The sequence below is a fragment of the Schistocerca serialis genome, chromosome 7 (assembly GCF_023864345.2).
Source record: "Schistocerca serialis cubense isolate TAMUIC-IGC-003099 chromosome 7, iqSchSeri2.2, whole genome shotgun sequence".
Taxonomy (NCBI): Eukaryota; Metazoa; Arthropoda; class Insecta; order Orthoptera; family Acrididae; genus Schistocerca; species Schistocerca serialis.
Genome location: NC_064644.1, coordinates 404,457,242 through 404,483,306, shown reverse-complemented (window position 1 = coordinate 404,483,306; position 26,065 = coordinate 404,457,242).

Genomic DNA, 26,065 nt, shown 5'->3' with positions numbered 1-26,065 from the left:
GTGTGATGTCCTTAGGTTAGTTAGATTTAAGTAGTTCTAAGTTCTAGGGAACTGATGACCACAGATGTTAAGTCCAATAGTGCTCAGAGCCATTTGAACCAAAATACCTTTTAATATAACACGTTTTTAAAAAGATCAAAAAGTATAAAATATATTCTCTTAGCCACATACAGATTCATAACCCCATGCAGCTAGTCGTGAAAATTGGTGCTTGCGAGTTTTTGATAATTACAACAATAGCTGTAAAACTTAAAACGAAAACGTAGGGAGCCTGCAATAGAATACTTTATGCATGAATAGTTCACCTACGTCACTGAAGAACGGAGGAGTTGCCACATTCGTCAGAAACGGTTTTGATTTCAAGAATATTAAAAAATTTTGCTCAGGGTAGCACTTAGAAGCTTGTGCAGCAGAAGTAGCGTTTCATAGTAAGTCCTTTACAGTAGTAAGCATATACAGAACACCTTCAGGAAACTTTATCATCTTCATAAAAACTCTGAATCCTGGTGATTTTAATGTAGGTTTATTGAAAAGCTCTGTCAGTGAACAATTATTACAATCAGTAACACTGTCATTCAATTTAATTCATAACGTGAGCTTTGCAACTAGGATATGTAAATGCCCTGAGACTGCTATTGATAATATCTTTGTAGACAAATGTATGAAAAAATTCATATCACAAAACCATTAGTAAATGCGCTATCTGAACATGATACACTGTATCTTGTGTTAAATGTTGAAACTTGTCACAATAAATAAAATATTAAATCTGAGTACAGGAGGGTAATAAATCAGTCAAAGATTGAGAAGTTTTGGTGATTGCTCAAAGACATGAACTGCATAGCTGTTTACAATACTTCAGACTCAAATAGGAAATACAAAGCATTCATTAATACAGTTACTTCCTCTTTTGAAAATTATTTTCCCCTAAAAGTAACTCAAATGAAACAGAAGTCTAAACCATGGATTACACAAGAAATAAAGATATCACGTGGGACAAAAGGAGACTGTATCTACAATCTAGGAACAGCTGTGATGTCAGAATTGTAATGCATTTCAAAGAATACTGCAGAATATTGGAGCAAGTAACCCAGAAATCTAAGCAGCTTTATTATGAGAAAAAGACGATTACATCAGGCAACAAAATAAAAACTATATGGGATATAGTGAAGACAGAGGTAGTTGGGGCAAAAAGGAAGATATGAGACATTGGTAACAACAGCAAGTAGTGTTGCAAACCTCTCCTATTCCTAACAGCTTGGGGTTATCAGGTTCGGTAAACAGTGCAATGATTATCTGAGACCAGCCTGTAAAAATAACTTCAGTAAGATGGAAATGATACATCTCCAAAAGAAGTAGAATCCATCATTAAATCCCTTACATCTAAGTATTCTAGTGGTTATGATAATGTATCTAATAATTTAATCAAAGAGCGCTCATGCAAGTTGAGTTCTATCTTAATTTATTTGTGTAATCAATCTCTTATCAGTGGAACATTTTCAGACTGACTAGAACATACTGAAGTTAAGCTTCTTTACAAGAAGGGGGATAAAGAGATATTGTCAAACTATCGACCAGTTTCACTTTTGCGGGCATTTTCAACAATATTTGAAAACGTTGTCTTCAAGTGTCTCCTTGAGTATCTGACTGCAAATAATATGCTGTGCAAGTCACAGTTTGTGCTTCTTAAGAATTCTGATACAGAGAAAGCTATCTGCACGTACAGTGAGAAAGTACTTAATTTGTTAGATAACAAATTAGAGGGTACTGGCATTTTCTGTGCCCTATCAAAAGCCTCTAACTGTGTGAACCACAGCACTCTCTTAAGTAAATTAAAATGCTGTCACCGGCAGTGCTGCGAAATGGTTTGAGTCTTATCAGACTAAAAGGAAACACAGGGTGTCGTTGCAAAATACCTCTGCAGTAAGCACATGGTCTTCATCTGTTTGGGAATTAATTACATGTGGTGTTCCCCAAGGTTCAATCTTGGGTCCACTACTTTTTCTTGTGTACATTAATGACCTCTCCTCTGCTAAATTGCCAGATGCTATGTTTGTTTTGTTTGCAGATGAACATTGCAATATTTAGCAAGACAAGTATAGATTTAGAAGTAGTTGCTAATAAAAGTTTCACTAACATTAATAAATGGTTTAAAGCTAATGCACTCTCATTAAACTTTGAAAAGACCCACTATGTGCAGTTCAGAATCCGTAAGAGATTTTCTTCCAGTATGTGTATAAAATATGAAGACATGCAGATTGAAGAGGTTGACAGTGTTAAATTTCTGGGATTACAATTTGATAACAAATTCAGTTTTGAAGGGAATACCACAGAAATCCTGAATCGCCTAAACAAGTCCGTATTTGCAGTGAGAATGATGTCAGATGTAAGAGGTATAAATATAAAAAAATGAATACATTGCTTACTTTCCTTCTACTATGTCAAACGGAGTCATATTCTGGGGAAACTCGTCAAATAAAGCGATAGTTTTTAGCGTGCAAAAGGGTGTAATAAGACTCATTTGTTATGTAAATTCAAAAATATCATGTAGAAACCTGTTCAAGGAACTTTTTATTCTAATCACTGCCTCTCAGTATATTTATTCCTTAATGAGATTTATTGCAAGTGATATATCTCTGTTTCCAGCCAATAGCCCAATACATAGTATCAATACTAAGAACATGAACGATATACATAAAGACCTAAAATCTGTTACCTTGGTCCAGAAAGGGGCCCAATATTTAGGAACACACATTTTCAATAATTAGCCAGCATTCATTAAAAACTTGGTTTCAGATACAGCACAGTTTAATCAGAATATAAAAGATTTTTTGACAGAAACTCCTTCTGCTCTATATATGAATATCTTAACAAGGACTGTTAGACAAACTTAAGTAAAAATGTCTGTTAGATTTAAGTTTCGACAGCAGTTGGTCGCATCGCTCAGGATTAGGTATTTTGCATATGATAAATTCATTAAAAGTGCATGACAATGTTTCAGTTTGACATTGTATTAATGCAGTAAATACTAGCAGTTCCAGTTTACTGTAATGTAGTCATCTATTTTGACAATCTCCTGACAAATGATCAGGGTATTGAGTATTATATTCTGATGCTTTATGTTTTTTATGTTATGCTTTCTGACTTGTTCTTTACCCATGAGAATCATCTCAGGTTTGGGCTATGGAACGAAAACTAAACCTAATGCAGTCTAATGTAACAACCCGTTTTACAGCGCTGCAAAAGATATAAACCTGTTGCGTGATTGTTCTCAACGACAGCTCTTCTCTTCATTACTATTATCTAGTACACGCACCCAAGCTTTTTCGTTTTAAGTCTTACAAGTATTGTCGTAGCTATTAAAATTCACAAGCAAAATTTTTCAGGACTGTCTTTATGAGGTTAGGAATCTGTGTGAGGCTAGGAGAAATTATTTTATAGTTTGTAGTCCGCTTTAAAAACGTGTTATATTAAAAAGGCTTGCATTTAAATGATTATATTCTGCTTTTGAGCTTGCAGTGTGAAATTTTTCAATCGATTTCAAACATTTTGATGAGATTACAACATACACGTGTGGTAAATTACGGGTTTATATCAATTTATATTGCTAACTCCTAAATATATCTCGCAAAAAGACCTAGAATGTAAAAACTGAAGAGAATCGAGTTTACACGGAAGGTTACCTACAGTCGTTCTTACCACGAAAAATTCACGACTGGAACAAGAAAAGGGAGAAGCAGCAGTAGCGCACAAAGTACTCTTCGCAATACCATGACACGAAAGCGAGTTAACATTGCATTGTCACCCAATTCTGAGCTATGTTCAAAGCTTCAACTCCGGAGCTCATCAGGAAGTTAGCTTGAAATCAGTTGCAAAATACGAGGGATGGAACTTTAATAGTGGCAACTATTTGTTTACAGCTCATACAAAATAGATCCGTGTTTCAATGTTTTACTGGCCTTCAAAGTAGTCACCAGCATTGTGTATAACCCGTTGCCAGCGATATGGAAGTCGTAGGATACTCTTAGCAGCGCCAGTTGTGTTGACAGTTCGACGAATTTGTAGCAGTTCTGAAGCGAATGTCGTGAAGTGTTTCCTTCAGTTTAGAAATCGAGTTGAACTTACGAGGGCTAAAGTCAGGGGAGTGCAGTAGGTGGCACAGCACTCAGCAGTCCCATCAGTCAAACAAATCAGTAACAGCTTGCACTGTACGTGCTTGAGTATTGTCCTGCAAAATGATCATCAGGTCCTGCAGAAAGTGTCATTACTTCTGTCTCTGTGCAGTTCATTTTTGGAACACAGCCTACGACCAATCTATCATCGAGGAGGTAAAGGGTAATTCGCCCGTTGAAGATTCTGACGATGACAGTGATGTGATAAGTGCGAATCCCCGTCCTCTGATGGAGCTAGTAGGTCAGTTGGAAACCATTCAGCAAGTAGCATCTTCAATCCCCAGAGTTTCAGCGCAGCAATTAATTGCGTTAGGGAAGATAAGAGAATCTTTAAGAAAAAAGAAACAAAGGAAGAGAGTTTTTCTATACACAAAAGTAAGATATTCTACAGGTGCAGTATTAATAAATGAAGTGAACAAAATGTGTTTCATTATTCGTTTTTTAATGTTATTTTTCATCAGTAAAGTACTACAGTAATGTACCTCTCAGCCACGAAAACGTGGGTCCTTGCTCCGAGTCACGATAAGAAAACCTTACAACACCGAGCAATCGGGAGGACGACGGTTCTATCCCGCGTCCGGCAATCCTGATTTAGGTTTTCCGTGATTTCCCTAAATCGCTCCAGGCAAATGCCGGGGTGGTTCTTTTGAAAGGATACGGCCGACATCCTTCCCTGTCCATCCCTAACCCGATGAGACCGATGACCTCGCTGTTTGGTCTCTTGCCCCAAACAACCCCCCCAACCCAACAAAACCTCATTATAGCAATAACCCGCATGGAGAGCTGCATCAAACCAGTCTCAGGACTGAAGACCGCAACAACACCAACAATAACCCTGGTACAACAATTTAATTTTCATGGTCCCACGAAATTCGTTATATCGAGATTTGACTGTACTATATTGTCGTCGAGTTCTGAGTTACGTTGAAAGTTTCAAGTCTCTAGCTCATCGGGAAGTTAGTTTAAAATCTATTGCAAAGATAATAAGCAACCTCGTGTTAAAATCGCGCGAAATGAAAACTAAAAATTTTCTTTTTGTAATATTAAGTGTAATGCTTCGATTGGAAAACTGTCTCCACAAATAAATTTGGTACACTACCATTTAAATTAATCTCTTTTTACAGGTATGAAATCGGCAAAGCCAATATCTCGCTACCTGGCCAGATACATCGATAAAAATTGTGAAAATGTTAAAATATTAGTAGTACTGACGGAACAGAGCAGTTCGTCATGCGGTGGAAATGCTGCCGTGTGAAACAGGCATATCTAGTTCCTTGAGGTTACGTTGGTGTAGATTGGTTATGTACTACAACGACAATAATCAACACGCCATATTCCCCCAATCTCGGCTGTAAGCCAACCAAGATAAATTCTACCTGGTGAGGTATTTGAGCACAGCCCGTGACAGCGGGCAGTAGATTTCTCGGAAGGGTGAATTCGCTGAAAGGAAGAAATCACTGACACGTCACAATCGGATCACTCGCAGTTCAGTGCTCCTCTGCATGTTACTGCCGTGGGATTCCATCTCTCCGCGTTATGAAATACTTCTATGTGGGTCGTGGGTACTCTGGAAACTGTGTCCCATCACACAAACTTACATAATTTAGTGAAGATAATAACTGAATGACTCTAAGCTGTGGTATTAACTATTAATTAAATTCCCGACGATTTTCACCACATTAAAGTAGTGTATCTAAATACATGTTAATTAGATCCGTTAAGCAGGATCCAAGAAAACGCCATAAATATCACAAAAATTTATTACGTCATGAGCATATGCAAACCTTAGATAAACAAAACAACGTGTTTGCTGTTTCTTTTCTTACTCAGGCCAAGTTGTCTCTTCCGCATGAAGTAGAGATTGGATTTTCTTTCAGTAATAATGGGTACGAAAGAATTGGCTATCGCAACTATACAGGGTGGTCCATTGATCGTGACCGGGCCAAATATCTCACGAAATAAGCATCAAACGAAAAAACTACAAAAGAACGAAACTCGTCTAACGTGAAGGGGGAAACCAGATGGCGATATGGTTGGCCCGCTAGATGGCGCTGCCATAGGTCAAACGGATATCAACTGCATTTTTTTAAAATAGGAACCCCCATTTTTATTACATATTGGTGTAGTACGTAAAGAAATATGAATGTTTTAGTTGGGCCACTTTTTTCGCTTTGTGACAGATGGCGCTGTAATAGTCACAAACGTATAAGTACATTGCATCACGTAACATTCCGCTAGTGCGTACGGTATTTGCTTCGTCATACATTAACCGTGTTAAAATGGACTGTTTACCAATTGCGGAAAAGGTCGACATCGTGTTGATGTATGGCTACTGTGATCAAAATGCCCAACGGGTGTGTGCTATGTATGCTGCTCGGTATCCTGGACGACATCATCCAAATGTCGGGACCGTTCGCCGGATAGTTACGCTATTTAAGGAAACAGGGAGTGTTCAGCCACGTGTGAAACGTCAACCAGGACCTGCAACAAATGATGATGCTCAAGTCGGTGTTTTAGCTGCTGTCGTGGCTAATCCGCACATCAGTAGCAGACAAATTGGGCGAGAATCGGGAATCTCAGAAACGTCGGTGTTGAGAATGCTACATCAACATCGATTGCACCCCTACCATATTTCTATGCACCAGGAATTGCATGGCGATGATTTTGAACCTCGTGTACAGTTCTGGCACTGGGCACAAGAGAAATTACGGGACGATGACAAATTTTTTGCACGCGTTCTATTTAGCGACGAAGCGTCATTCACCAACAGCGGTAACGTAAACCGGCATAATATACACTATTGGGCAACGAAAAATCCACGATGGCTGCGACAAGTGGAACATCAGTGACCTTGGCGGGTTAATGTATGGTGCGGCATTATGGGAGGAGCCGGCCGTGGTGGCCGTGCGGTTCTAGGCGCTTCAGTCTGGAACCGTGGGACTGCTACGGTCGCAGGTTCGAATCCTGCCTCGGGCATGGATGTGTGTGATGTCCTTAGGTTAGTTAGGTTTATGTAGTTCTAAGTTCTAGGGGACTGGTGACCTAAGATGTTAAGTCCCATAGTGCTCAGAGCCATTTGAACCATTATGGGAGGAAGGATAATTGCCCCCCATTAAATCGATGGCAATCTAAATGGTGGAATGTAAGATGATTTCCTACATAATGTTCTACCGATGTTACTACAAGATGTTTCACTGCATGACAGATTGGCGATGTACTTCCAACATGATGGATGTCCGGCACATAGCTCGCGTGCGGTTGAAGCGGTATTGAATAGCATATTTCATGACAGGTGGATTGGTCGTCTAAGCACCATACCATGGCCCGCACGTTCACCGGATCTGACGTCCCCACATTTCTTTCTGTGGGGAAAGTTGAAGCATATTTGCTATAGTGATCCACCGACAACGCCTGACAACATGCGTCAGCGCATTGTCAATGCATGTGCGGACATTACGGAAGGCGAACTACTCGCTGTTGAGCGGAATGTCGTTACATGTATTGCCAAATGCATTGAGGTTGACTGACATCATTTTGAGCATTTATTGCATTAATATGATTTTTACAGATAATCACGCTGTAACAGCATGCGTTCTCAGAAATGTTAAGTTCACATAGGTACATGTATCACATTGGAACAACCGAAATAAAATGTTCAAACGTACCTACGTTCTGTATTTTCATTTAAAACACCTACCTGTTCCAACTGTTCGTCTAAAATTGTGAGCCATACGTTTGTGACTATTACAGCGCTATCTATCACAAAGCGAAAAAAGTGGTCCAACTAAAACATTCATATTTCTTTACGTACTACACGAATATGTAATAAAAATGGGGGTTCCTATTAAAAAAAACGGAGTTGATATCCGTTTGTTCTATGGCAGCGCCATCTATCGGGCCAACCATAGCGCCATCTGGTTCCCCCTTCAACTTAAACGAGTTTCGTTCTTTTGTAGTTTTTTCGTTTGATGCTTATTTCGTGAGATATTTGGCCCGGTGACTATCAATGGACCACCCTGTATATGTATATATACAAGGTGCCTCATTTAGCTTGACCACCCTAAATAACTGTTTGTCCAAATGCAAATTACAAAATGTTTCAAGCAAATGTTCTTTAGCCGTCAGGGGGACATTAATCAGCATGATTGCCTTCGTTGTAGCTTCGTTTTTTTTTTACAAATATTTGAACAGCGTTATGACTTTCTTAAATGGCACTCTGTATTTTTTGTTCGGTAATTCATTTCATCTCCTGAAGACCTATTCAAAAATGTATCACATTGTACCATTCACTGAAACACAACGTTATTAATTACATAACACAACACTGACTTTGAGCCCGGTATCGCAAACTTGCTGTAGTTGTCATAAATAAATGAAAACCAAGTATAAACATAACACAAAATTGACTTTGACTCTCCTGTACCATTGCCCAGGAAGAGAACAATCAAAGGTACTCAAAGTGGTGACCCTGGACACCGATTCACTGGTGCACTCGTTGAATGAAAGAATTATTTACTGCTTCTAGTGTTGCCTGCTGAAGAGAATTACAAGCAAGCACGATACGTTCCTGCATGTCCTCTGGAGTTGTTGGAATATCGCTATACACAACGTCTTTAATGCATCCCCAAAGAAAAAAGCCCAGAGGATTTAAATCAGGAGACCTAGCAGGCCAAGTAACCGTTTCTCATCGACCAATCCATCTGGCAGGATACCTTCGGTTCAGAACACGACGTGCACATTAGGCATTATGTGCCTGAAATCCATCGTGTTGATACCACATAAGCATTCTGGTTCTTAGCGGCACTTCATGCAGAAGAGGAGGAAGTATTCGTCTGAGGAAGTTGCCATACGCTGTGCCATTTAGACTACCATTGATGAAATAAGGGCCATAATTGTAGTACCAAGCATCCTACAGCAGACGTTAACTCTCCATTGACGCTGATGTTCCACCTGTCTAAGCCATCATGGGTTGTCACTGGACCAATAATGCATGTTCCTTGCATTTACCTGTCCTTTGTTTGAGAAGGAACATTTATCGATAAATAGAACATTGGAGAAGAAGTTCGGGTTGGCGAGGATTTGCTGCTGTGCCCACTGACAGAACTGTACACGTTTCTGGAAATCATTCCCATGCAATTCTTAATATAGGTGAACATGGTAAGGATGGAACCGGTGATGTGTAAGAATACGATGTACACTGGTTTTAGGAATGCCAATCTCTTCTTCAAGCTGTCGTGTGCTCTCACATGTGGATTCTTAGCAACGGAAGCGAGAACAGTAACTTGGGCAGCTTCATATGTGCGAGTGCTACGACGATTGCGTTGTCGTGGGTTGAAAGTTACCATTTCCTGAAGCGTCGCAACAAGACGTGAAAACATGCATCGGGAAGGTGGGTTCTTGTGAGGATATCGCTATCTGCACAGTTCGCTGTCTGTGTAGCATTTCGCCTACCTTCAACAACAACAACAACAGCAACAACAACAATAAAAGAAACGTTATGACGATGCAGTTTGTAGGAAAGACATGCCTACTCTACACAACAGTATTTAAGAGGACTGGTTCAAATGGTTCAAATGGCTCTGAGCACTATAGGACTTAACTTCTGAGGTCATCAGTCCCCTAGAACTTAGAACTACTTAAACCTAACTAACCTAAGGACATCACACACATCCATGCCCGAGGCAGGATTCGAACCTGCGACCGTAGCGGTCACGCGGTTCCAGACTGACGCGCCTAGAACCGCTCGGCCACCCCGGCCGGCTTAAGAGGACTAAATTACTGCAGTAAATGAACCCGCACATGAGAAAACAGTATTGCAATTAGTGTTCTGCTAACTTATATTCCCCATAGATGAGGCCTGCCGCGATGGCCGAGCGGTTCTAGGCGCTACAGTCCGGAACCGCGCGACTGCTACGGTCGCAGGTTCGAATCCTGCCTCGGGCATGGATGTGTGTGGTGTGCAAATGGTTCAAATGGCTCTGAGAACTATGGGACTTAACATCTTAGGTCATCAGTCCCCTAGAACTTAGAATTACTTAAACCTAACTAACCTAAGGACATCACACATTTCCATGCCCGAGGCAGGATTCGAACCTGCGACCGTAGCAGTCGCGTGGTTCCGGACTGAAGCGCCTAGAACCGCTCGGCCACCGCGGCCGGCTGTGTGTGATGTCCTTAGGTTAGTTAAGTTTAAGTAGTTTTAAGTTCTAGGGGACTGATGAACTCAGACGTTAAGTCCCATTGTGCTCGGAACCCATAGATGAGTAGCATTTCGACCTTCTCTTCGATGGTGAACATTCTAATCACACAATTCTTCAACTGACGATGGTTGACGAATGACGGGTGTGCATTCTACTTATGTTTACATATGTCCTCTGTCAACGTCAGCACGTGGATGTGTTCCATTAGCCAGAGTACCTGCACTATGCGCTGGGAACGTCAACGTCAATGTTGTGTTATGTAATTAATAACGTTGTGTTTCAGTGAATGGTACAATGTGATACATTTTTGAATAGGTCTTTAGGAGAAGAAATGAATTACTGAACAAAAAATACAGGGTGCCATTTAAAAAAGTCATACTGCTGTTCATATCTTTGTAAAAAACAAAGCTACAACGAAGAAAATCATGCTGATTGACATTTTGTAATTTGCATCTGGACAAACAGGTATTTATGGTGGTGAAGATACATGAGACACCCTGTATCTATTTACAGGTGTGCAAAACTTAAAACGGAAGTAACTTTCGCAAAACATGTCGCTGGCAAATAACTTAGCTCGATGAAACTTGGACCATACGTAGAAATAACTGCTACAGTAAGGTACAGTATGGTACAGAAGCAAATTGAAAGAAATACGCAATGAGACGAACGGAAAAGACACTCCAGTCCAAAGACAATAATTACACTGCATGAATCGAATTCATTACAAACGATAGGTCGTGGTTCTTAATATGGTGTGCGATAACGACGAACAACATCGCATGCTCTGCCACGTGTTCCCTCGCTGATTACAAAGTTGGTAAGGTGTTCTTATGGTACGACGTTCGATTGCTCCAGCAAGGCGGTTGATAATTGTTGGATAGTAATTGGTGCATGTGGATGTGCTACAAATCGTTTCTCCATCGCATCAATCACGTATTCGACATGATTTAACTTGAGGCAAAGCGGCAGAAAAGCCAGTTTGCGAAAAATCCTCTCGTTCGAAGAACTTCTCCACCTGCGCTGCTGGATGCAGTCGCACACTGTCATCCAAAAAAGTGAAGTACACTTGGCAATAATGTTGACTGTTGAGTGTAGCGCGTCCAGACATTTGGAGGTCAGTACGTCTATGCAACATTATGCCTCCCCCCATCATCTACATCCACATCTACATCTACATACTCTGCAAGCCACCGTACGGTCCGTGGCGGAGAGTATCCTGTATCACTACTAGTTTCCTGTTCCACTCGTAAATACAGCGAGGGAAAAACGACTATTATATCCCTCCGTATGAAACCTAATTTCTCGTATCTTATTTTCGTGTATGTTGGCGGCGGTAGAATCGTTCGGCAGTCAGCTTCAATTCCCGGTTCTCTAAATTTTCTCAACAGTGTTCCTCGAAAAATACGTCGTCTTCCCTCCAGGGATTCTCATTTGAGTCCCCAGAACACCTCCGCAACACTTTCGTGTTGTTCAACCTACTGGTAACAACTCTAGCAGCCCGCCTGTGAATTGCTTCGATGTCTTCCATCAGTCCGACCCGGTGCGGATCACAAACACTCGAGCAATACTCAAGATTAGATCGCACCAACGCCCTATATGCGGTCTCCTTGAGAGATGAACCACACTTTCCCCAAATTCTCCCAACAAACGGAAGGCGACCATTCGCCTTCTTTACCGCCGTCCGCACATGCTCGTTCTACCTCATATCGCTTTAGAACGTTACAGGCAGATATTTAAACGACTTGGCCGCGTCAAGCAGGACATTACTAATGTTGTATCCGAACATTATGGGTTTGTTTTACCTACTCATCCGCTTCAACTTACATTTTTCTACATGTTCAGCCAGCCAGTTGCCATTAATCACACCAACTAGAAATTTTGTCTAAGTCATCTTGTATCCTGCTACAGTCAGTCAACTTCGACATCTTCCTGTGCAACACAGCAGCATTAGCAAACAACCGTAAAGTGCTGCCCACTCTGTTTGCCAGATTATTTATGTATACAGTCAAAGAATAGTGGTCCTTTCACACTTCCCTGGTCACTCCTGACGATAACCTGTCTCCGATGAGCACTCGCCGTCGAGGACGACGTACTGGGTTCCATTAATTAACAAGGTTTCGAGCCATTCATAAACTTGGGAACCTATTCCATCTTCGTTAACAGTCTGCAGTGAGGCTGTGTGTGAAATGCTTTTGGGAAATGTAGAAGTATGGAGTCAGCCTGCTACCCTTCATCCATAGCTAGCAGAATATCATGTGACAAAAGGGGAAACTTAATTTCTCACGAGTGACGCTTTCTAAAACCGTGCTGATGCATGGACGGAAGATTCTTCGCCTCAAGGAAATTTATTATATTCGAATCGGAATATATTCAAGAATTCAGGAGCAAACCAATGTTAAAGATACTGATCAGTAATTTTGCTGATCCGTTACCTTACCCTTCTTATGTACAGGAGTCATCTGCAATTTTTCCTGGTCGCTTGGGGCTTGGCGCTGGGCGAGAGATTAGTCATAAATGCAAGGAGGGCTGGGAGGCAGTGCCATAGAGTACTGGTAGAGTCTTGTACCATAAGAGTGGAGGGAGGGGATGTTGTTTGTTGGCTCGAATCCTCTTTCTACAACACAACTGCACATATGTATTAACATGGTTCTTTATTTACCTTAGCAGGAAGCTACTTATCTTTAAGACAGTCCATGTGTTGTGGTACAGCTGGCCGGTGTGGGCGAGCGGTTCTAGGCGCTTCAGTCTGGAACCGCGGGACCGCTATGGTCGCAGGTTCGAATCTTGCCTCGGGCATGGATGTGTGATGTCCTTAGGTTAGTCAGGCTTAAGTAGTTCTAAGTTCTAGGGGACTGATGACCTCAGATGTTAAGTTCAAAAAATGGTTCAAATGGCTCTGAGCACTATGGGACTTAACTTCTGTGGTCATCAGTCCCCTAGAACTTAGAACTACTTAAACCTAACTAACCTAAAGACATCACACACATCCATGCCCGAGGCAGGATTCTAACCTGCGACCGTAGCAGTCCCGAGATGTTAAGTCCCATAGTGCTCAGAGCCATTTGAACCATTTGTTGTGGTACAACCTCTTCAGTTAACAGTCCACGTTAGCCTCACTGCTGGTGAAGAACAAGTCCTGCTATAAACGCTACTACGGTTGCTCCACACACTTGTAGCCGGTGATGTGAACTGACAGATACCAACTAGGATAGTGACTGAGCTAGTGACTGAGAGACTGAGCTAGTGAGCGAGTGAAACTGAGAATGAGCTCTGAGCCCTCTGATCCGCGGCGGCGATCTAAATACTTGTGGTCGAGAGGGCGTTGGCGGTCTGTTGCTTGCAACTCTGTCTTTGGCGTCTCTCCTGATAGGCGCTCTCGATCTGGTGCCTTCTATCAATCTTCTTTCTACATCTTTGCCAACTGGGGTGCTGGCGACTCTTTGTAATACTGAATCCGGTTTCCATCTAGATCTGTCACTTATTCATTTTCAACTTTTTTCAGTTATTTCTCTACATCAGAGATGCTTGTTACTATGTCGCCCATACTGGAGCCTGTTCGATGGTCAAACGACGGTATGTCTGTACAATACTCCTCTGGGAACGATTTCTTAAACGCGAAATTTAAAACTTTCGTTTTGCTATCTTCAACTGCCATAACAGACCGGTTGCCAAGTATCTGGACGAACGCCTTAGACTCGCTTGGTGTTTGTAAGACCATAACACGTGGACCATCAAAACTTTCATTTTTGACAATGCTGGACGTACCCTCACATGGCGAGAGGTAGGAATACGTAATGCCCGGTATCAGCGGCACCTTCGTCGAACGCATATGGCGCGCTGTGCACTGTGTGTCACTCACAGCTATGCGGCGTCCACGAGAAGGACAGGCCGTGGCGCGCACGTCACAGCACGTGACGCTCAAGGTTTTATGAGTGCCAGCAGCCGTCTCCGGTGGGAAGCGAGTAACTATTCCACGCCAGTTTAATAATTTGAATGCCCGTTTAAATGCCTGCAAACTCTCGATTGCACATGACTCGGCTAAAACCTTTAGTGAGCACTTTTTCAATTACATATTGATTTCCCGTGGACCCCGCTCCAAACTGAGGCTTCGCGAAGTGTGGAAGGCAAGCTAACTAGTATCACGTCACAAGTTCGTAGGGAGGCCCGTATTTCTCGTGGGCCCCGCAGCTATGAGGAGACAGCCGGCTACTGTGGACGAGCGGTTCTAGGCGCTTCAGTCCGGAACTGCGCTGCTGCTTTGGACGCAGGTTCGAATCCTGCCTCGGGCATGGATATGTGTGATGTCCTTAGGATAGTTAGGTTTAAATAGTTCTAGGTCTACAAGACTGATGACCTCAGATGTTAAGTCCCATAGTGCTCAGAGCCCTTTGAGCCATATGAGGAGACGATAGCTTTAAGCCACATGCCAGCACGCCGCCGGGCGAGCTCGCTCTTACATCGCTCGCCATCTCCGATGGGGGGCGCCAAGCAACCTCGCCACCAGTGGACGCTAAATTCACACGGCCTCTTGTCTGCGATACTGATCGGCTGTCGCCTCTTCTTAAGCAACCACACTCGGAGCTCTACCCGCAGACACTCAGCGAACTCCCAGACTTTGCTGGTACGAAAGTCTGCGGTGAGGACATGATATCGACACACCACGATGCTACTAAACCTTACTAAATGTCAGTAGTTTACATAATGAAGCGCCAAAGAAACTGGTATACGCTTGCGAATTCAATTACAGAGATATGTAAACAGGCGGAATACGGCGCTGTGGTTGACAATGTCTATATAAGACAAAAAGTGTCTGGCGCACTTGTTAAATCGGTTACTGCTACAGTGGCAGGTTATCAAGATTTAAGTGAGTTTGAGCATGGTGTTACCGTCTGTGCATGAGCGATGGGACACAGCATCTCCGAGGTAGTGATGAAGTGGGGATTTTGCCGCAGGACCATTTCACGAGCGTACCGTGAATATCAGGAATGTGGTAAAACATCAAATCTCCGACACCGCTACGGCCGAAAAAACATGCTGCAACAACGGGACCAATGACGACTGAAGAGAATCGTTCAGCGTGACAGAAATGCAAGTCTTCTGCAAACTGCTGCAGATTTCAGTGCTGGACCATCAGCAAGTATCAGCGTGCGAACCATTCAAGGAAACATCATCGATATAGGCTTTCTGGGCCGAACCTCCACTAGTGTACTCTTGGTGACTGCATGACACAAATCTTTACGCCACGCGTGGGCCCGTCAACACCAACAATGGAGTGTTGATGACTGGAAACGTGTTGCCTGGTCAGACGAGTCTCGTTTCAAATTGTATCGAGCAGATGGACGTGTACGGGTATGGTAAACAACTTCATGAATCCATGTACCCTGAGTGTTGGCAGGGGACTGTTCAAGCTGGTCGAGACTCCGTAATGGCGTGAGGCGTGTGTAGTTGGAGTGATGTGGTACCCCTGATACGTCTAGATACGCCTCGGATAGGTGACACGAACGTAAGCATCTTGTCTGATCACCTCCATCCAGTCATGTCCATTGCGCATTCCAACGGGCTTGGACAATTCCGGCAGGACCGTGTGACACCCCACACGTCCAGAATTGCTACAGAGTGATTCCAGGAACACTCTTCTGAGTTTAAACCAGGGGCGGGCAGGAATCCTGCACGTGTGCGGTGCACTTGCACGCGTGCAGTTAACAGGTGTTCCGCGTGCACACAGGGGCAAGCTGTCCACCCGCTTCTCTCCCATCCCCACCATACCGTCTCTCCACTCCTTCCTCTGTAATGCGGTTTGTTTCCTAGGTTGCTTTACTGAATGAAGCAATAAGGTTAGTAGGAGTGCTTGAAAGAAATCATGGTTTGAAAGAGTGCCTTTTACCTACCATACGTTTTATTTAATTATCACAGGTGGAGTTTACAATACGTTTGATGTCTGGAACAAAATTTCTACATACAGACAAACGCAAACAGTTACGTAAATTTCCATCACTGATGTTTGCTCTTAACCGAGACATTAATTTTCATAACAGAAAAAAATCTCTCACAAACGTATGTCGAGCCAAACACTGACATTATCTTCGCGGCTTCACGATGGAGACGAGGAAACTCTTGCTGTGGAAAGTCGTGATAAAAGTCTATTACACGTCTTGCCAAAAGGAACTTGTCTCTCAGACGTGAATTACACTGTAGATCTATTAATTCCATTTGCAAATTGGGATGAATATCATCTACAGAAACAGCAAATGGTCTCGAGAACCATTGAAATGCTTGGGATAAATACGATATATCCCCAAACCGCTTGAGAAATTCCTCTTTTATTGCACTAAGTACGGAAACATATTCTTTGCAATTCTGTTCTCGCACAGTAGACAGAGTAGGGGAATGGACTGTGTTCCCTGATGAGTGCTGTCTTTCCCACAGATCAAGCTTGCTAGTGAAAACTTGCACCTTTTCACCCATTTCATAAATTAGCTGATTTTCTCCTTGTAAACTTGTGTTCAGTGCATTCATGTGTCCGGTAATGTCCACTAAAAATGCAAGGGCGGCAACCCACTCTGGATCTTCTAACTTGGGGTCGTACCTTCCTTTGTCCTTTAAGAACTGATTTATTGGTATTCTCAGCTCAAAAAATCTTTTGAGTACATTACCGCGGCTAAGCCAGCGGACTTCACTGTGGTAAGGTATGTCACCGTACTCTTCCCCAATTTTAGCTAAGTATGTGTGAAACTGTCTATGTGTAAGCCCGTGGGATCTCAAATAATTAACTGCCCGAATAACCACTTGCATGACGTCCCCCAGTTTTGCTGCTTTTGCACGGAGTACTTCTTAGTGCAAAATACAGTGGATGCTGTACAATGATTCTTCTGTGCGCTGTAGCTTTTTTCTGAGTAATCCAACAAATCCCATTTGTTCCCCTTTCATTGCAGGTGCTCCGTCTGTTGTCACTGACACCAAACGTTCCCAGTTTAAGCCAGCTTCTTCAACGGCTTTTAGGATGTCCGCGCCAGTGGTCGTGCTTTTTAAAGATATCATATCTACAAAATCCTCTGTTATGTGCAGAGCAGTATCCACGCCGCGGACATAAATCACTAATTGCGTGGTGTCTGAAATATCTGTGGATTCATCAAGTGCGATAGAAAATGCAATAAGCTCCTGCACTGCACTCCTTAATTGACGCTAAACGTCACCTGCCATGGCACTTATACGACGACTTACAGTCCGCCGAGAAAGAGTGATAGCTCGAAACTGACTTGCATTCAGTGGGCAAAGTAAATCAGCAGTGTCATTGATGCACCCCTTTATAAACTCACCTTCAGCAAATGGTTTTCCAGATCTCGCTATATTAAGCGCAATCTTATAACTTGGCACGTACCGCTGGGCTATCATTGTTGTCGTCCTGAAAAATTGAAAACAGTGCTCCATAAAATGTAAAATCAGTTAGATGAGAGACACGACGAAAGAAAGTCGCAGATCTCTCGTGACAACAGCAACTTACGTCAGATTCATCTGGTATCGTCAGATCGCTCTTCTTAAGCTCAGTCAATTTCCCCATCCGCTCAGAATCCGACAATAAATTGTACTCGTCCCTGTGAAATTTATTATAATGGCGTTCAATACAAAACTTCCGCTGACCAGCGAGAATACTGCCACATATTAAACATTTCGAATGTTCACGTTTTTGTACAAAGAAAAATTGATTCTCCCATTCCTTTTTAAAAGATAGCAAATCTCCACTTCTCCGTTTCCTTGCTTCACTCTGCATTTTCCGATACTTCAAATACAATGTTCACTACGTAGTGGTCGCTTTGCATCAACGTCCGCAGCTTAGCCTGGTACTACACTGCCGCAACCTGCCGGCTGTCGCCACCTTCGACGACTGCACGCGAGCAGCACACGTGCTCTCATGAGCCGCGTGCAACGTTTGCCCGCCCCTGGTTTAAACACTTCCCCTGGGGACCAAACTCAACATTAACATTATTATGTATGTCTGGAATGCTTTGCAACGTGCTGTTCAGAAGAGATCTCCACCCCCTCGTACTCTTACGGATTTATGGACAGCCCTGCAGGATTCATGGTGTCAATTCCCTCCAGCACTACTCCAGATATTAGTCGAGTCCATGCCACGTTGTGTTGCGGCACTTCTGCGTGCTCGCAGGGGCCCTACACGATATTAGGCAGTTTGTTTTGCCATTCAGTGTATGTTTTTATCAGCATTCAAGACTATTTGTCTCTATTAGGAACTTCACTTTTATAAAAGTGAGCGCCACAGAAGAACCTACAGCGCTTCAAAGTTGTGTATACCTAAATTATTAAGTGCACGTATTGTAAATAAAAATATTAATTTGTTATCTTTTTGCAGGATTCTGACTGTATCTATTAGCCACCACCAACACTAATGTATCGTAATGCACCCAGGAACATTGTCAAAGATAATAGTGCAGGTAGTCCAGGTCCATTCCTTACCGCCTCGTAGTTCTGGCCCACTGTGATGCACTTTCTTCACTGTCCCTATCGTCCCATTTATGCATCCAAACATTAACCTTAGTGATGTCATTCCACAGATAATAAACCAGACAAGTACTAAATCGGTCCTAGCAGATAGTCAACTTGGGACGAAGAAGCTGGGGAATATTTTCTCATCGAGAGATTCCATATTAACTTAAACGCCACCAGACATGAATCCCGATAAAATTGTGTTGTATGTGTGTTATTACGCTACATTTTAGTTCCATACAGTTCCCGCGACACGTATCAGATAGTATTAAGTGATAAACTCGTTTCACTTATATGCTAGTGAACAGACTATGAAGTGAACGTTGGCTGTAGGAGACCGGTACCACATTTTCTATACGACTCGAAACGTCCTGTTCTTGCATTTATGCGATGCTTATTTGCTGTTCAGAACGGTTTTCCGGGTGACTCATCCCGGAGTGTGTGTAAGGCGTCCTTGAAGAGATTCCGTCAAGCGTTTTGAGCCAATCCTTGGAGGAAGATCTAAATGAAGCGCATATACTGGGAGGAGGAGGACATTAATGTTTAACGGCAAGTCTACAACGAGGTCATTAGAGACGGAGAACAAGCTCGGGCAAAGAGAAAGATGGGAAAGGAAATCGGCCGTGGCCTTCCAAAGAATCCATCCCGCCACTTGCCTGAAGCGATTTAGGAAAATCACGGAATACCTAAACGCTGGACGCGGGTTTTAGCAGTCGTCCTAACGAATGCGAGGAGACGCATATACACTACGTGATCAAAAGTATCCTGACACCTGGCTGAAAATGACTTACAAGTTCGTGGTGCTCTCCATCGGTAATGCTGGTATTCAGTATGGTGTTGACCCACCCTTAGCCTTGATGACAGCATCCACTCTCGTAGGCATACGTTCACTCAGGTGCTGGAAGGTTTCCTGGGGAATGCCAGCCCATTCTTCACGGAGTACTGCACTGAGGAGAGGTATCGATGTCGGTCGGTGAGACCTGGCACGAAGTTGCCGTTCCAAAACATTCCAAGGGTGCTCCATAGGATTCAGGTCAGGACTCTGTGCATTTCAGTCCGTTAGTGGGATATTATTTTCATGTAACCTCTCCGCCATTATGAACAGGTTCTCGATCGCATTGAAAGATGCAATCGCCATCCCCGAATTGCTCTTTAACAGTGGGAAGCAAGAAGGTTCTTAAAACATCAATGTAGGCCTGTGCTGTGATGGTGCCAGATGACGTTCACCGGGCATTCGCCATACCCACACCCTGCCATCGGATCGCCACATTGTGTACCGTGATTCGTCACTCCACACAACGTTTTTCCACAGTTCAATCGTCCAATGTTTACGTTCCTTATACCAAGCGAGGCGACGATTGGCATTTACCGGCGTCATGTGTGGCTTATGAGCAGCAGCTCGACCATGAAATCCAAGTTTTCTCACCTCCCGCCTAACTGTCATAGTTCTTGCAGTGGATCCTGATACAGTTTGGAATTCCTGTGTGATGGTCTGGATAGACGTCTGCCTAACACATTACGACCCTCTACAACTTTCGGCGGTCTCTATCAGTCAACAGACGAGGTCGGCCCGTACGCTTTTGTGCTGTACGTGTCCCTTCACGTTTCCACTTCACTATGACATAGGAAACAGTGGACCTAGGGATGTTTAGGAGTGTGGAAATCTCGCGTACAAAGGCATGGCACAAGTGACACCGAATCACATGACCACGTTCGAAGTCCGTGAGTTCTGCGGAGCGCCCCATTCTCTCACGATGTCTAATGACTGCTGAGGCCGCTGATATGGCATTAGGTGTCAGCACAATGCACCTAATATGAAAGACATATGTTTTTGGGGGTCCGGATACTTTTGATCACATAGTGTACAACAAACAGGATATGTACGAATAGGACTCGTGTTCTGAAGGTTTCGTACTAATATAATTATGTTTATAGATAATTTACCAATGAGTTTTGACGAGTGAGTTTACGGGTATCAATACATGTTAAGATAAACGGCCTTATCTTTTGATTGCATTGACTTAGATGCTTAATTTTTTACACGACGAATACAGAGGGGACCTTAGTATTTGACGTAACTTTCGACTTAATACGTCAACCCGTTGCCGAGAAAAAGGAGTCTTAATAAACGGACAGAGAGACAGACACATAGAGTGACGGATAAAAAATGATCCTATAAGTCAGGGGGGCCTATCACCCATCACCGTTAGATGGCCTAGGCATCGTTTTCACAGCGGCAGGTGACGTCACTTCACTGTAACTCAGCAAATTAACACGAAATGTTTGTAAATTACACTAACTAGCCTACTATCCTCGTGAATCACTCTGCCTATTACCGAAAACCAGATCAAAATCCCTACAGTAATTCCTCAGATTTTTGACGGATTACGAATGGAGTGCGAGTTTGTGGTGGCAAACGCATATTTTTTGTGATGTAGTTACAAATTAGCATTTTACTGATTTTTTACATTACTTGTATTATGAAACCTCGCTTCTTGCTAAAGTTCGTGATTTTAGGTCAACGGTAAGTACCCAGCACGTTTTGATGAGTGAGGTTGCGACCATCTCTTCGGGTTGCTGTGACATGACGCTTAAATTTTTGTACACCGCCAAGGGACCGTAGATTTTAGTATTACAGATCAATTTCAACCTTATACCACTACCCAATCTTGAGAATAAAGGGTCTTAACAGTCGTTCATACAGTCAGACAAGCAGACAACGAAGAGATGCCGTAATGGCTTAGTTTTTACCGACTGAGGTATGGAAAACTGCGAAAACTGCGCAAAATGATAAAAAGTAATCGAAATTCACAACAAAAGTGTTCGGAGAGGTCGACACCAAAGTGGTGTACAAACAACAATAATATCACGTGTAGAAAGCTTTTAAAAAATTCCAGCGTTTCATTAAATCTCATTTTAGCTGATACTTGTAGAGTCTATCACCATTTGATGATAGTTCACAGAGGTGGAGCACAATGCCACCTCTTGAGGACTAGCCTAATTCTGAGGCCTACAAAGGTAATAGGAGCAACCATTTAAATTCCCGTTTATGTCACAAATTCTGTATTTAGATAATGCTGTAGATTCCGTAGCAGAACTGAGACTGTATTTTCGTTAAAGTATCAAATGGTTCAAATGGCTCTGAGCACTATGGGACTCAACTGCTGTGGTCATAAGTCCCCTAGAACTTAGAACTACTTAAACCTAACTAACCTAAGGACATCACACACATCCATGCCCGAGGCAGGATTCGAACCTGCGACCGTAGCGGTCGTGCGGTTCCAGACTGTAGCGTTGAAGTATCCGCATGTAATATAAGAGAGTGATCCGAAATATCCATCGTAGATACAGTCGTGGTTGAAATATCGCTGCTATGGTCCTTGCTTGCCATGTAAGCTCGATCGACGCTGGAAGATGGGACAGGTTGTGGGGGCATCGTTTCTTGGCGAGTAATGACAACTGAGCCCAATAGGACATGTTTCAGTCAGTCGTGCTACATCCGTACAAGTCGAATTACGAAGACCATCATCACTGATGTCTAAAACGATGGAACTTGGCTGCACAGATAGCTAAAGATGTCTCCAGTTGCAAGAGTCAACCCCCTACACAAATAATCATGATCCCTAAAATGACAGTGCACTGACACCCAAATGTGTCTCACAGGCACATTGCCCGTTTTATAATATCAACTCGACAGTCATCAGACACAAGAATATCGTCAAGAGTGCCACAGGAAGTGTGACAAGAGCGGTATTATCCCTATAAACGTAAATGATCTGACGGACAGGTTGGGCAGCAATCTGCGGCTGTTTGCTGATGATGCTGTGGTGTACGGTAAGGTGTGGACGTTTAGTGGCTGTAGGAGGATACAAGATGACTTAGTCAAAATTTCTAGTTGGTGTGGTGAATGACAGCTAATTCTTAACGAAGAAAAATATAAGTTAATGCAGATCAAGGACAAACGATCCCGTAATGTTAGAAGGCGTGCAGTCTGCTGCTTGACACAGTCATGTTGAATAAAGATCTAGGTGTATCACTGCAGAGAGATATGAATTGGATGGTACTACGTAAGGCAAATGGCCGACTTCGGTTCATTGGATTAATTTTAGGAACGTGTGGTTCATTTGTAAAGGAGACTGCTTATAGGACACTAGTGCGACACATTCTTGGGTACTGCTCGAGTATACCGGATCCACACATGGTCGTGTTGAAGGAAGCCATCGAAGTATTTCAGAGGTGGGGTGCTAGAATTGTTACCGGCAGGTTCTATGACCACACAAGTATTACGAAGATGCTTTGGGAACTCAAATGGGCATCCCTGACACGAATCTACGTTCTTTCCGAGGAATTCGATTGGGAGGATTAAGAGAATTGGCATTTGACACTGACTGAAGAACGATTATACTGCCACCAATATACCTTTCACGTAAGGGCTACGAAGATAAATTAGGCCTCATTTGAAGGCGTATAGACAGTCGTTTCTCTCGCTCTGTTTAAGAGCTGAAGAGGAAAGGAAGTGACTAGTGGTACAAGGTACCCTCCACCAGGCGCCATATAGTGGTTTGCGGTGTATGTATGTAGATACACACGTCGAGTCCCTGGCTCGGAACGTCTGGCGGCCCTGTGTAAGTCTTTCCATTTATTGCCACTTCGGAGGCTTGCATGTTTTTGTGATGATGATGAGATGAAATTATTAGGACGACATAAACAGCCAATCCCTGAGTGAAGAAAATCTGCGTCGCAGACAGGAATCGAACCCAGGATACTACAATACAGAGGCAGCGACGCTATCCGGTGGCCGGCCGGAGTGACCGAGCGCTTCTAGCCGCTTCAGTCTGCAACCGCGCGACCGATACGGTCGCAGGTTCGAATCCTGCCTCGGGCATGGATGTGTGTGATGTCCTTAGGTTAGTTAGGTTTAAGTAGTTGTAAGTTCTAGGGGACTGATGACCTCAGACGTTAAGTCCCGTAGTGCTCAGAGCCATTTGAACCATTTGAGCTATCCAGTGGACCAACTGTCCAGGGCAGGAGTATTTTCTTGCAGTTGATGTTGCTGTGAACTCTATTATATCATCTAGCTTGCTGAACATTCTACAACTGTAGACTGTTAACCTTATCTTATACGGTGAGCTCTAATTTTTTTTAAATGTCACGTACATTAATTCAAATAAATATCAACTTGATACTACGCATTTTTGTTTCAGCATTTCTGTCCGATCATCACGTCGAAACCTAAAACATAAGCACGATTTCACTAATATGTAGAAAGTGTATCTTGCTATATTACTAACATAATTGTGTCATGCTGCATGAATCACTCGCTTGAAATTATGTCCTCATATGATCATATCCAGCATATACACTGATCATCCAGAATATTATGACGACCTACCTAGTAGCAAGTGTGTCCACACTTGGTATGGATAATAGCAGCGACAGGTCGTGGTATGGAAGCAATGAGGCCTCAGTAGGTCGTTGGAAGGAGTTGGCACCACATCTGCACACACAAGTCACCATTTCCCGCAAATTCTGGAGAGGGGCGAGATGAGCTCCGATCCTACGTTCAGTTACATACCAGATGTGTTCGACTGGGTATAGATCTGGCGAATTGTAGGGGCCAGCACATCAGTTGGAACTCGCCACTGTGTTCCCTGAGCCACTCCATCACATTCCTAGCCTTGTGACACGAAGCATTATTTTTCTGAAAAACGCCATTGCTACTGAAAAACATGATCGTTATGAAGGGGTGTACTTGGTCTGCACCCAGACTAAGATACTCCTTGGCCGTCATAGTACCTTGCACGAGCTCTACTAGACCAATGGATGCCTACGTGAATGTCCCCAAAGCACAATGGGCCCGATGTCAGCTTGTCTGTCGCTCAGTACAGGTGTCAAGGAGATGTTCCCGTGGAAGACGACTGATTCGCGTCCTCCCATCGGCGTGATGAAGAAGGTATCGAAATTCATCAGACTGTGCAACGCTCTGCCACCGTGCGTGTGTCTGAGTAGCAGTCATTCCTCGCCAGGTGAGGTTGCTGTCGCGTGGATGGGTTTATATAGATAGCAGGCCGGTGCTTATAATGTTCTGGTTGATCAGGGTATTCAACAAAATGATCAGTGGAAATGAAGCAATAAAATATTCACTACTTTTTTCTTTAAAATATCACTATCAGTTTGACATTTAAAACTGAAGAGTTGAAATAGATAAATAGTAAAAAATGAGATAATCCAGATAGATACAGATAATGAAAAACAAACACCATCCTAACAAGCCAAGAAGGCCCAACGGTACAGACCGGCCGCCGTGTCATCCTCAATCCTTAGGCGTCTTCGGATGCGGATACGAAGGAGCATGTGGTCAGCACACCGCTCTCCCGTCCATTGTCAGTTTTCATGACCGGTGACACTACTTCGGTGGCCCACCCAAGTGCCAGACAAGCCCGACAGCGCTTAACTTCGATTATCTGACGGGAACCGGTGTTACCAATGTGGTAAGACCATTGGCTGGATACAAGGACTAACCACCAAAAATATTAGTGAATAACATTCTTGAAAATAGGGAAGGAGCAAATGAAGTTTAAATAATGAATATTTAATTTTGTTGCAGTTTATACTGGAGCTACAACTTTGCTTCCGCCGTTTTTTTCTCGAAGTTCGAGGCTTTGTTGTGAGCAGCTTAGAAAAAAATTACGTTTCAAAGTACTGGCCATCGCTGGCCATTACTTTCTCCCATCTTTCGGGCAGCATATGAATCCCGCGGCGGAAGAACTGGGCGTCTTTCGAGAAGATCCTTGCATCGATCCAATTTTGCAATTTTTCATATGACAGGAAGCGCTGGGCAGCCAGGTCGTGTGCCATTGAACTAAAAAGTTGGTACGCAAAGGGAACGACGTCTGGAGAATACGGCGGTTGGGACAGGACTTTTCAGCGTTTCCAGGTATGTTTTGGCGGGTTTCGCGACGTGAGATCGAGCACTGTCATGCTGAAAAATCACCTTTTCATGTCTGTCGCTGTATTGTGGCCGTTTGTCTTTCACTGATCGGCTGAAACACATCAATTGCTTTCGATAACGGCCTCCTGTGATTGTTCCCGTTGGTTGCAGTAGCATCAAAAGCTTTCTCTCTTTCACAACCATGCCGGTCTTCAACGTCAAAATCACCGTTCTTGGAGCATGGAAACCATTTTCTGAAAAGT